General features: G+C 46.7%; 1 protein-coding gene across 4 annotated transcripts in view; it reads left to right on the forward strand.

The window, feature by feature from the left end:
* Positions 1-13,606, forward strand: part of brsk2b (BR serine/threonine kinase 2b) — a 179,944-nt gene that overhangs the window by 53,277 nt on the left and 113,061 nt on the right. The gene's annotated exons all lie outside the window — the stretch shown is intronic.

The following is a 13,606-nucleotide window of genomic DNA, read 5'->3' on the forward strand; positions in this document are numbered from 1 at the left end:
AGTGGCGAGGTGATATCATGTGACGGATGTTCAGAGCTCATTAGCCTCTGGCCTGTCTCCTCGTAAGTGACCCAGCACAGTGTTACGTAAGACCGACCAATTAGCCCTGGGTGCTAAGGCCTTGGTGACAAGAGGTGGCATCATAGAGTTAGCATGACTAGAACAGACACTCCCATTGACAGAGCTGGCGTCATAGAGTTAGCATGACTAGAACAGACACGCTTATCCAATTGCCCCATCCAATATGGAGGGTCAATTTGATGCACCATTTGGATGATCTAATCATCAGTGTTATGTGTCATTATCAGAATGGTATCTCTTTCTCTTTGCTCTTTATGCAGCAATGGAGATTTCCATTGTTTGTCCATATTGGGTTGTACGTACCTATGTGTATTCTGCCCAAAAATCCATGGACTGTGGGACATTCTTGTCATTCTAAATCTAGTGGGGTGCTGGGGCCTTGTTGAAAACGTATGGTCCTTGGTGACAGTGGCGTCTGTGTGTGTGTGGCTATTGCCAAGGAATGGACGCCCACACTCGCGCATGGCTCACATTCCTGAGACAACAAGGAGAGGAGCCATGGGTGCACCCACAGTCACTAACAATGACTGTTTAAGCTCACTACTCCCTTCTGCCCTTACTCTGACCCCTTTCATATCACTTTACATAAATGCAGGGTGATATATGCATTATCCCTCGCTCACCTGCTTTCTCTCTCTCTCTCTCTCTCTCTCTCTCTCCTCTCATCTCTCTCTCTCTCTCTCTCTCACACTCTCTCTCTCCACACTCTCTCTCTCTCTCTCTCTCACACTCTCTCTCTCTCTCTCTCTCTCTCTCTTGCCACCTCTCACTTCTTCCATCAAAGTGTCACCGCATCAGGTCACCTCTGGCTGTATGTGTATGGCTTTGTGCCCGTGTGTGTGTGTGCGCGTGCGAGCGAGCGCCCAAGTGTGTGTGTGTGTGTGTGTGCCCCAGATGCTGCCAGGCCCTGTTAGATGGCACCAGGTGTTGCCCAGCTCTGCCACTGCAGCGACACCGCAGGGAGTGACACCATATGTCTGGCACCAACCGACCCTGTCCCTACTGGCACTGACCTGCCTGCTAGTGCACATCGCTGACACACTATGTACTCCCTGACAAACTCTCACAGACCGCTATGTAACATACTCTCTCACTAATACATTCACTCAGCCAGAAAGCCACACGGGCTGCGTCCGAAATGACACCGATTCCCTATAATGTACACTACTTTTGACCAGGGCCCGTAGGTCTCTGGTCAAAAGGAGTGCATGATGTAGGGAACAGGGTGGCATTTGGGACACATCCATAAACATTGCTAAGACTGGGACACTCAGAGAGGCTTGGTATCCGTATCGCTAACGAAGTAACTAGTGCGGCGCTCACGTGCAAATAGAGTTATTTGCGTAGAGCTTCCGATTGGTTGATCCCCAGTGGGGAAACTCAGGTATCATCTTTCTACAGTGAATTTTTGAGTTTCCCAGTTCCGACGAGCACGTGAACACGGCATCACTCACTCACTCACTCAGTACTACTATACGTACATCTGTGAGAAATCTGGCTAGATCTTCGGTGTGCGTGCCAGGGTGTGTGTACAACGCACTTTGTGCAGCCAGGTCACCTGCATGCAAATCGGTATTCCACCTCCATCCATGTCTGAGGACATTGGGAGATGACTAGGGGCAACAGTGAGCGCTGCTACTGTACCTTGCTCAGGTGTTGTGGACGGGGATTGGGTTTAAGCATCTGCCTCTGGTGCCAAAGGTTGCATGTTCGAATCCAGCATGCTTGTTTTAAGCTTATCCCAAACCTTAACCCTTACCTTAACCATTCGGAGTTAATGCCTAACCTTAAGATTTCAGAGTTAATGCCTAAACTTAAGATTTTGGAGTTAATGCCTAAACCTAAACTTGTGTGTGAGAAGAGAGGAGTTGTTGTGAGAAAAAAGCATGGATGGAGAGAAATAGGGATGGGAGAAATAGGGATGGGGAGAAATAGGGATGGAGAGAAATAGGGATGGGGAGAAATAGGGATGGGGAGAAATAGGGATGGGAGAAATAGGGATGGAGAGAAATAGGGATGGAGAGAAATAGGGATGGGGAGAAATAGGGATGGGGAGAAATAGGGATGGAGAGAAATAGGGATGGAGAGAAACAGGGATGGAGAGAAATAGGGATGGGGAGAAATAGGGATGGGGAGAAATAGGGATGGAGAGAAATAGGGATGGGGAGAAATAGGGATGGAGAGAAACAGGGATGGAGAGAAATAGGGATGGGGAGAAATAGGGATGGGGAGAAATAGGGATGGAGAGAAATAGGGATGGGGAGAAATAGGGATGGGGAGAAATAGGGATGGAGAGAAACAGGGATGGAGAGAAAATAGGGATGGGGAGAAATAGGGATGGAGAGAAATAGGGATGGGGAGAAATAGGGATGGGGAGAAATAGGGATGGAGAGAAACAGGGATGGAGAGAAATAGGGATGGGGAGAAATAGGGATGGGGAGAAATAGGGATGGAGAGAAATAGGGATGGGGAGAAATAGGGATGGAGAGAAATAGGGATGGAGAGAAATAGGGATGGAGAGAAATAGGGATGGGGAGAAATAGGGATGGGGAGAAATAGGGATGGGGAGAAATAGGGATGGAGAGAAATAGGGATGGGGAGAAATAGGGATGGGGAGAAATAGGGATGGGGAGAAATAGGGATGGGGAGAAATAGGGATGGGAGAGAAATAGGGATGGAGAGAAATAGGGATGGAGAGAAATAGGGATGGGGAGAAATAGGGATGGAGAGAAATAGGGATGGAGAGAATAGGGATGGGAGAAATAGGGATGGAGAGAAATAGGGATGGAGAGAAATAGGGATGGGGAGAAATAGGGATGGAAAGAAATAGGGATGGGGAGAAATGGGGATGGAGAGAAATAGGGATGGGGAGAAATAGGGATGGAGAGAAATGTGAAAGAAAGGGATAGAGGTGGGAAGGTGTGTAGAGAAGCTGCAGTGTATAAAAAGAAGGGAGAGGGGGAGTGCACTCAATCAAAGGAAGGGAGAGGGGGAGTGCACTCAATCAAAAGAAGGGAGAGGGGGAGTGCACTCAATCAAAAGAAGGGAGAGGGGGAGTGCACTCAATCAAAGGAAGGGAGAGGGGGAGTGCACTCAATCAAAGGAAGGGAGAGGGGGAGTGCACTCAATCAAAAGAAGGGAGAGGGGGAGTGCACTCAATCAAAGGAAGGGAGAGGGGGAGTGCACTCAATCAAAGGAAGGGAGAGGGGGAGTGCACTCAATCAAAGGAAGGGAGAGGGGGAGTGCACTCAATCAAAAGAAGGGAGAGGGGGAGTGCACTCAATCAAAAGAAGGGAGAGGGGGAGTGCACTCAATCAAAAGAAGGGAGAGGGGGAGTGCACTCAATCAAAAGAAGGGAGAGGGGGAGTGCACTCAATCAAGAAGGAAGGGAGAGGGGGAGTGTGAGAGGGGAGGGGAGAGTGTGAGAGTGCTGAAAATAGTGCAGTGTCTCCATAGCCCATCATGGAGGCTTGTAAGGAATCACCTCTATAGCCTTAGGCAGAGAGACACATGCTCCAGTGTGTGTGTGTGTGTGTGTGTCAGTACAATTTGTCCGTCAAGCACATGTATATCCTATGTGTGTCGAAGTTTGTTTGTGTGCTTGAGCGTGTGTGAACAGTATGGTGTGTGCGCGGGGTGCAGGGAGACAGAGAGAGAGAGAGTCTGTGTGTGTGTGTGTGTGTGTATGTATGTATGTATGTGTGTGTGTGTGTGTGCGTGGCCGTCTCCATTTCCCCCAGGGTTGTTATCTGTGTGGGTTCAGAAGGTACTTTCACATGAGATGATGAGGAGTCAAACACTTTAGACTGCTGTTTGATTCCCCTGTCACTCTCTCTAAGGGGGAAAGGAGAGGGGAATGGAGGGGGGAATGGAGAGGGGAAAGGAGAGGGGGGTAGAGAGAGAGATGCCAGGCCGGCAGAGGGAAACTAAGGGGTTAGAGGAGAGGGGTACTTGAATGTATTTGATGACACAATGTTTATTCTCCATAATAAACAACCCTGTGGCTACAACTGACAATGGATCCAATTAGTTTTCTCCTGTCCAGGGTTTTTTCCAGGGTTCTTAGGTTCTTCTTTTAAAACCTTGTAGGTTAAAATGCACTCAGACATTAACTCCCACCCACCCTCCCTCTCTGTCTCCCTCCCTGCCTCCCTTCCTCGGTCACTCACATACTCCATCACTCTCTCCAGACTGAGAGTAGAGTAGAGACACATTGTAAGCATATCCTCTCTCTCAAGGCATTTGGACCTGGTGTCGTATCGATCTGCACTCCTTTGTGTGTGTGTTTGTTTGTGTGTGAGACAGGTTGGTTTGAAGCACTGTGTCAGATCGATTATCTCTCTTTTGTTTTTCGCACTGTGGCCAGGATGTTTGGTTTTAGAACCAACGTGCTCCGTTTGTGTGTGTGTCTCTCTTTCTCGCCCACTCTCTTTCTGTGATCTCTCTCTCTCTCTCTCTCTCTCCCTCTCCCTCTCCCTCTCCCTCTCCCTCTCCCTCTCCCTCTCTCTCTCATATATACATTTTCTTTAATTGTGTCCAGATATGAACGTTGTTAATAAAAACTAGGCTTTTTCTCTAGGAGTCGAGGAGAGGCTGAAAGAAGGGAAGGAGGAGGGTGGTGATATTCCACTCAGGGTTAAAGGTTAAATGGCAGACACATCGCCATGTACAGTATGCCTGTGTCTGGGGGGGGGCTGTGGGGCTCCTAGCAGCTGTTTTGACCAGCGTGCCCCTGCCCCTGCATGTGCACGCGTGTGTGATGCTCTGGTGCTGAGATGAGATGGCTAGGGTTTAACCTCAAAACAGGCCTACAGACACGACAGCACAAAGCACAACTCTCTGACCCAGCAGCAACGCTACGCCATCTCCGTACTAACCTCAGATGTGACAGCTCCAGCCCTCTACTCCATTCTCCCGCAACCTTTTCTGTGCTTTCCAAGCTCTGCTGAATGATTGAATGAAGCACACACGTACACACACACACACACACACAATGTGCTGGAGGTCTACCTGCTGGAGGTCTACCGGGTAATTATCTGGCAAATGACGTGGTGTGTGTGTGTGTGTGTGTAGGAGACAATGCCTCTGCTTGCCCTCATGCTCTCTGTTAGCCAATCAGACAGCAGCAGCCCCATATTTGGGTCACATTAGCAGGATGCTCACTTGGCAGAACAAGTGTTCAGTGATGTTCTACCGGAAAGACAAGGATCAAAATAATACTGAAGGACCCAAATCTGCACCTAGATCCTATCTGTCCTTTCTATATCCTCAGTTGTGTGTGTGTGTGTGTGTGTGTGTGCACGCCGTTGTCCCAGTCCACTGTGCGAGTTTATGTCTTTGACTTGCTTGTGTGTGTGTGTGCCAGTGATGACATTCATTCACACTCAATCTATCCTCGCACGCTGAGTTGATGCGTGTGTCTGTTTTGTGGGGTTTGTGAAATGAGGAGTGATGGTTAGCATGCTGTGTGTTTTTCATTTAGTCAGTGTGTGTGGCCTCACACCGGTCTTCCACTGTGCTGTAAGCTCCAATCATTTAGTCCCAGGTAGCTGTGCTGTGACAAGCCTACCCTTTACTGTGCTTTAGTTCACCATTCACTCAAATGATGATGAGAACTGACTAGAGTCTCTCTCTCTCTCTCTCTCTCTCTCTCTGTCTCTCTCTCTCTCTCTCTCTCTCTCTCTCTCTCTCTCTCTCTCTCTCTCTCTCTCCTCTCTCTCTCTCTCTCTCTCTCTCTCTCTCGTCTCTCTCTCTCTCTCTCGTCTCTCTCTCTCTCTCTCTCTCTCTCTCTCTCTCTCTCTCTCTCTCTCTGTCTCTCTCTCTCTCTCTCGCTCGCTCTCTCTCTCTGGATGAAAAGAGAGGAGAAGAGAGAGAAAGTGAGAGAATTACATGTATTGTTGTATGCTGTAGTGTTCGCATCAGGGGTAATTGAAATGGAATTGACTGTCAGTGTGCTGGAACGGAGGGATGTTTTAATGAGAATCATCACAGTGTCACACTCACGCACTGACAAGCAGCAGCTCTGTTGGAAATGACTGTGTTTTTCATTCAACTGTATACAAAATGCGTTTTTCAAACAGAACAGGAAGCTGAAGGGTTATATGGGAAAGTGGTTAGCTTGAGACGCAACTGGATAATCAATTTACTTCAAGGGAAAATAAAGAATGAAATGAAAAACATAACTTTGAGTTGCCAAAGATCAAATCAGTTATATGGAATTAAATGCATGTCTAAAATGATGTGAAAGAATCAGAGGAATTGAGGGCGCCAGGCTGCCCTACATCACGCACTCCTTTCATCCATTACGCACACCTGCCTTCCCTCATCACGCGCATCAGCGATATTGGACTCACCTGGACTCACTCATCACCTGTTATTACCTCCTCTATATTTGCCAGTTCCCCAGCTCTGTTCCCCACTTCTGCATGAATTGTTTCTTGTTTGTATTACTAGTTTGCTCACGCCGTTCCTGTCTTGTTCCATGTCCGTTCATTAAATGTTGACTCCCTGCACCTGCTTCGTCTCTCCAGCGTCATTCCATGTGACAAGCGGGGCTATATACAGGGGGTACCGGGACAGAGTCAATGTGCGGGGACACCGATGTTGAGGAAATTGAGGTAATATGTACATGTAGGTAGAGTTATTATGGTGACTATACATAGATAATAACAGAGAGTAGCATCAGCGTAGAAGAGGGGGGGGGGAGCAATGAAAATAGTCTGGGTAACCATTTGATTAGGTGTTCAGGAGTCTTATGACTTGGGGGTAGAAGCTATTTAGAAGCCTCTTGGACCTAGACTTGGTGCTCCGGTACCACTTGCTGTGCTGTAGCAGAGAGAACAGTCTATGACTAGGGTGGCTGGAGTCTTTGACAATTTTTACGGCCTTCCTCTGACACCGCCTGGTATAGAGGTCCTGGATGGCAGGAAGCTTGGCCCCGGTGATGTACGGGGCCGTACGCACTACCCTCTGTAGTGCCTTGCGGTCGGAGGCCGAGCAGTTGCCATACCATGCAGTGATGCAACCCGTCAGGGTGCTCTCGATGGTGCAGCTGTAAAACCTTTTGAGGATCTGGACCCATGCCAAATCTTTTCAGTCTCCCGAAGGGGAATAGGTTTTGTCGTGCCCTCTTCCCAACTGTCTTGGCGTGCTTGGACCATGTTAGGCGCCAAGGAACTTGAAGCTCTCAACCTGCTCCACTACTGCCCAATCCATGCAATACTGTTCTTGTAAAATAGACAGAGGCATATCGTGTGTGGTTATAGGCCTATATTTGTGTCTGTATATTTTGGGGGGATTGAGAGCAGTCATGGAGACAGATGTTGGTAGTTAATATGCTAGGATGGTAACTGTGGGCTTTTGGCTGTCTGGAGCTTGGGCTGTGGTATGGGACTAATGCTAAGGTACAGTATAAGGCTGAGGCTTGGGTTAGGGCGGCAAAAGCACTAACTAACTAATTAATGTAGGCTACGTTAGTTGGTGTGATGAGAGAGAGAGTAGTATTAGTAGAAGAGTAGTAGAGTAGAGTAGTAGTCCCTGAGTAGTGTAAAACGAAAATGTACCATATTTTGATACAGACATCCCATCTGATACCAGTCACCCAACAGCCAGGAGTAGCCACACAATGTCTGGATCTGCATTGTCCACCGACCAGCAGTGCACTCAGCTTCTAGGCACTGTGGATCTAGACAAACAGCACCCACCACCAGACAGTTAGCTCCCAGACACTCCTAGTCGACTTCCAGATATAACATTCAACATCAGACACTTAGGAGGGCAGAACGCTAAATCCGCTCGACGTAATCCCAAAGAGAATGACAGCAGAATGAGTGAGTATGTGAGTGTGAGAGGAGAAGTGTAAGAGCAAAAGAAGGGTGGGGGTCATTTATAGGTATCAGTGCTCTATAGGCTAAATGGAATGAAAGAGAATGTGTAATGCCACCCATAGCAAATAGTAATGGATACTATGAGAGGTGAACACTGGCTGATGCGGATTTGGCGACCCTGAACACAGACTGAGGCAGACCTGGCAACCCTGAACACAGACTGAGGCAGACCTGGTAACCTTGAACACAGACTGAGGAAGACCTGGCAACCCTGAACACAGACTGAGGCAGACCTGGCAACCCTGAACACTGGCTGATGCGGATTTGGCGACCCTGAACACAGACTGAGGCAGACCTGGCAACCTTGAACACGGACTGAGGCATATCTGGCAGCCCTGACACATACACTGAGGCAGATCTGGCAACCCTATACACAGACTGAGGCAGATCTGGCAACCCTGAACACATGGCGAGGCAGATCTGGCAACCCTGAACACATACTGAGGCAGACCTGGCAACCCTGAACACAGACTGAGGCGGACCTGGCAACTCTAGGAATAGGAAGATGATGTAAATTATGACATGGGATGGCACCAAACACCAACACACCTCCGTTCTAAGGTTAGGCTAATTAAGTTAGCGTGCTCTAATAGCCATGTGTGTTGATGTCGCTCTCTCACAATGAGAAAACTGAGGAAGTCTGACTCAGCTTAATTCAAAAGTCATTATTCTCTATCTCTAGTAATTAACTCTCTATCTCTATTTCTATCTCACCGACCAAATTTCCAACTGCCTCGTAAGCAAAACCCCAAAAAGTAATGACACAGTAGATACTGTGTAAAAGTGAAATATCTCAACGAGATATGACCAAGTGTCTGCTCTCCATTATCATGATGGTAAAAGTGCTGAAAACATAGCTACCATATTACAAGAGGTTTCAAAATGCAAGTTATGGTGACTAACATGGCCTCTCATGACACCAGCGCGCCACTTTTTCGTGTCATCATAATGGGGCCCGCGGACTCTTCCCCACTCCTTTCCTCATCCTTTCATCATGTGACAGAGGACTCTTTCCCTTTTTCTCTCGCTCATTCTCTCTCTCTCTCTCTGTCTGCTGTCTTTTAGTGAATATGCTGGCTGGCTGAATGCTGTGTGTTATGTGAAACCCTTGTCTTCTCTGTGAAGGGTCAACTTGCTAGATCCACAGCAGTAAAAGCTGTGAGGCCTTTATGAGTATGTTATGAGCTGTTATAAGGCCTTGTAAGGCCTACATAATGCTGTCGCCATGAGGGCATGAGATGTACTAAGATGTCCTATTATGGCTAATGATCAGTGATGGGAGGAAAACTCAAACTGTTTATTGTCCCATAATGTAGACTATATTTAATAGGTGTGTGTGTGTGTGTGCGTGATTGTGTGTGTGCGCTTCATTGTGTGTGTGTGTGTGTGTCTGCTTATAAACTCAGCTAAAAAAGAAACGTCCCTTTTTCAGGACCCTGTCTTTCAAAGATAATTTGTAAAAATCCCCAACACTGCACATACCTTCATTGTAAAGGGTTTAAACACTGTTTCCCATGCTTGTTCAATGAACCATAAACAATTAATGAACATGCACCTGTGAAATGGTCGTTAAGCCACTAACAGTTTACAGACCGTAGGCAATTAAGGTCACAGTTATGAAAGCTTAGGACACTAAAGAGGCATTTCTACTGACTCTGAAAAACACCAAAAGAAAGATGCCCAGGGTCCCTGCTCATCTGCGTGAACTTGCCTTTGGCATGCTGCAAGGAGGCATGAGGACTGCAGATGTGGCTAGGGCAATAAATTGCAATGTCCGTACTGTGAGACGCCTAAGACAGCGCTACAGGGAGACAGGACAGACAGCTGATCGTCCTTGCAGTGGCAGACCACGTGTAACAACACCTTTACAGGATTGGTACATTCGAACATCACACCTGCGGGACAGGTACAGGATGGCAACAACAACTGTCTGAGTTACACCAGGAACGCACAATCCCTCCATCAGTGCTGACTGTCTGCAATAGGCTGAGAGAGGGTGGACTGAGGGCTTGTGGGCTTGTAGTAAGGCAGGTCCTCACCAGACATTACCGGCAACAACGTCGCCTATGGGCACAAACCCACCATCACTGGACCAGACAGGACTGGCAAAAAGTGCTCTTCACTGACGAGTCGCGGTTTTGTCTCACCAAGGGTGATGGTCAGATTTGCGTTTATCGTCGAAGGAATAAGCGTTACGTCGAGGCCTGTACTCTGGAGTGGGATCGATTTGGAGGTGGAGGGTCCATTATGGTCTGGGGTGGTGTGTCACAGCATCATCAGACTGATCTTGTTGTCATTGCAGGCAATCTCAATGCTGTGTGTTACAGGGAAGACATCCCCCTCCCTCGTGTGGTACCCTTCCTGACATGACCCTCCAGCATGAGAATGCCACCAGCCATACTGCTCGTTCTGTGAATGATTTCCTGCAAGACAGGAATGTCAGTGTTCTGCCATGGCCAGCGAAGAGCCCGGATCTCAATCCCATTGAGCACGTCTGGGACCTGTTGGATCTGAGGGTGAAGGCTAGGGCCATTCCCCCCGAGAAATGTCTGGGAACTTGCAGGTGTCTTGGTGAAAGAGTGGGATAACATCTCACAGAAAGATCGGGCAAATCTGTGCAGTCCATGAGGAGGAGATGCACTGCAGTACTTAATGCAGCTGGTGGCCACACCAGATACTGACTGTTACTTTAGATTTTGACCCCCCCCCCCCTTTGTTCAGGGACACGTTATTCCATTTCTGTTAGTCACATGTCTGTGGAACGTGTTCCGTTTATGTCTCAGTTGTTGAATCTTGTTATGTTCATGCAAATATTTACACATGTTAACTGTGCTGAAAATAAACGCAGTTGACAGTGAGAGGACTTTTTTTGTTTGTTGCTGAGTTTATATCCATATCCATACTGTAATCAGGCCTGAAGGGAACTCAAATTCACATTATAGACTTTAGCGAGTAGTAACAGCAGCAGCCCACAATAAAGCAGTTGTCTGTATGTTGTTGTTGTCCATCCAGCCCTGGGCTTGTTAACATGCTGCTCTGCTGGACTCTAACCATGTCCACAGCAGGCTATAAACACATTTACACATCGCACCGCCATTCGCATTCATCTGCCTTTACCTAACATTTTATTGCTGAGCTGGTCTGACCAATGAGAGCCTTTAAAAGAACACTGTTTTATTCTTTGTTTTACATTTTGTTAAACCTTTATTTAACTAGGCAAGTCAGGTTAGAACAAATTCTTATTTACAAGGACGGCCTATCCCGGACAAAACCCTAACCCGGATGATGCTGGGCCAATTGTGTGCCGCCCCATGGGTCTCCCAATCACGGCCAGATGTGATACAGCCTGGAATCAAACCAGGGACTGTAGTGACGCCTCTTGCACTGAGATGCAGGGCATTGGACCAATGCACCACTCGGGAGCGCCTTGATATATAGACGTTGTTGGCTGCCACACAGTAGAAATATCAGCCCACAGAGAGATGCACGAGATTGAACTTCACTCAACTTTGTAGAGATTTCCCTATTAGTTAACACTATCAATTTTTCCCTTTACTGTGGCAATTGTGATTGAATCAATGCGATATGAGACACTTTCAAGACAACATACCCAGGGTTGGGGAGCAAAAAAACGGTAACTGATCTGTTACATTACAAGCTAAAATATTGTACTCAGATTAGACACTTTTAAAAAAACTAGATGATTACTTCGAGGATTACTTTTCAATTCAGAAAGGATGTTTGTGGAAAAGATCTTTGACACTGTTTTCTCAATGACATTCAAATCAGCATTGAAAATAGGCACAAGTTTAAGTTTGTTCAAGCTGAGTGAGTCTGACCACAGGTCAGAGACCACTATAATGACACACAAAATGTGTTTGATGGATTGCGGGAAAAGAGCAGAAATAGGCTTTTGTAGGCTACAGTCCAAGTTATGTCTTCCAGTGGTGCGACTGCTGTCGGCATCCAAAGATTATCCAACTTGAATAAACGCTTGGAGGTATGGATGATCGAGTGGTGTAGTCTACGGTGATATGGGTATCACTTATTATTGATATCTACATACAGTAGCGCATTGATGTGAATCACACTGCTGCTCTCTCATTTAGCTATTTGCGGATTGTGGTTGTTGTGATGGCTGTTCACAAATCTACATGTGTATTTGAACCCAATAATGGTTGAATTCAAGAAGTTTAAACTGCCTATTAATCATTGTATTTGAAACCAGTGGACAGCCAGTGAAAAATGCGCTCTTGCAACAGCTGCATAGTGGGGATCCCAGACTATGGAATAAAAGTGGGGCTTTTATTGCTCAATCTAATTCATGCTGATAAAAAAAGACATCCATAAGCCTAATGGACACATGCTCAAACTAGCACACTTTTGATAGACAAAGGGGCAACATGTAGCTGCTACATCCATATTTGAACTAATACATTATATATATTAATGTGAAGATACAATTTAATCGTATTATTATATGTAGTAGAAAGTGATGGGTAACTGAATGTAATCAGATTAGGCTACTAAATTCAGGTAATCCAAAAGTTACTTTACTGATTACAATTTTGGACAGGTAACGAATAACTGTAACGAATTACATTTAGAAAGTAACCTACCTAATGTTCTGAAAGAGCTGCAAAATCTGGACCCCTACAAATCAGCCGGGCTAGACAATCTGGACCCTTTCTTTCTAAAATTACCTGGCGTAATTGTTGCAACCCCTATTACCAGCCTGTTCAACCTCTCTTTCGTGTCGTCTGAGATTCCCAAAGATTGGAAAGCAGCTGCGGTCATCCCCCTCTCTTGACCCAAACTGCTACAGACCTATATCTATCCTACCCTGCCTTTCTAAGGTCTTCGAAAGCCAAATCAACAAACAGATTACTGACCATTTCGAATCCCACCATACCTTCTCCGCTATGCAATCTGGTTTCAGAGCTGGTCATGGGTGCACCTCAGCCACGCTCAAGGTCCTAAACGATATCTTAACCGCCATCGATAAGAAACAATACTGTGCAGCCGTATTCATTGATCAGGCCAAGGCTTTCGACTCTGTCAATCACCACATCCTAATCGGCAGACTCGATAGCCTTGGTTTCTCGAATGATTGCCTCGCCTGGTTCACCAACTACTTCTCTGATAGAGTTCAGTGTGTCAAATCGGGGGGCCTGTTATCCGGGCCTCTGGCAGTCTCTATGGGGGTGCCTCGGGTTCAATTCTTGGTCCGACTCTCTTCTCTGTATACATCAATAATGTCGCTCTTGCTGCTGGTGAGTCTCTGATCCACCTCTACGCAGATGACACCATTCTGTATACTTCTGGCCCTTCTTTGGACACTGTGTTATTAACCCTCCAGACGAGATTCAATGCCATACAACTCTCCTTCCATGGCCTCCAATTGCTCTTAAATACAAGTAAAACTAAATGCATGCTCTTCAACCGATCGCTGCCTGCACCTGCCCGCCCATCCAACATCACTACTATGGACGGTTCTGACTTATATATAATATTTGGACAACTACAAATAAATAGGAGTCTGATTAGACTGTACACTCTCCTTCCAGACTCACATCAAACATCTCCAATCCAAAGTTAAATCTAGAATTGGCTTCCTATTTCGCAACAAAGCATCCTTC

Source organism: Oncorhynchus kisutch, linkage group LG3 (assembly GCF_002021735.2).
Source record: "Oncorhynchus kisutch isolate 150728-3 linkage group LG3, Okis_V2, whole genome shotgun sequence".
NCBI lineage: Eukaryota > Metazoa > Chordata > Actinopteri > Salmoniformes > Salmonidae > Oncorhynchus > Oncorhynchus kisutch.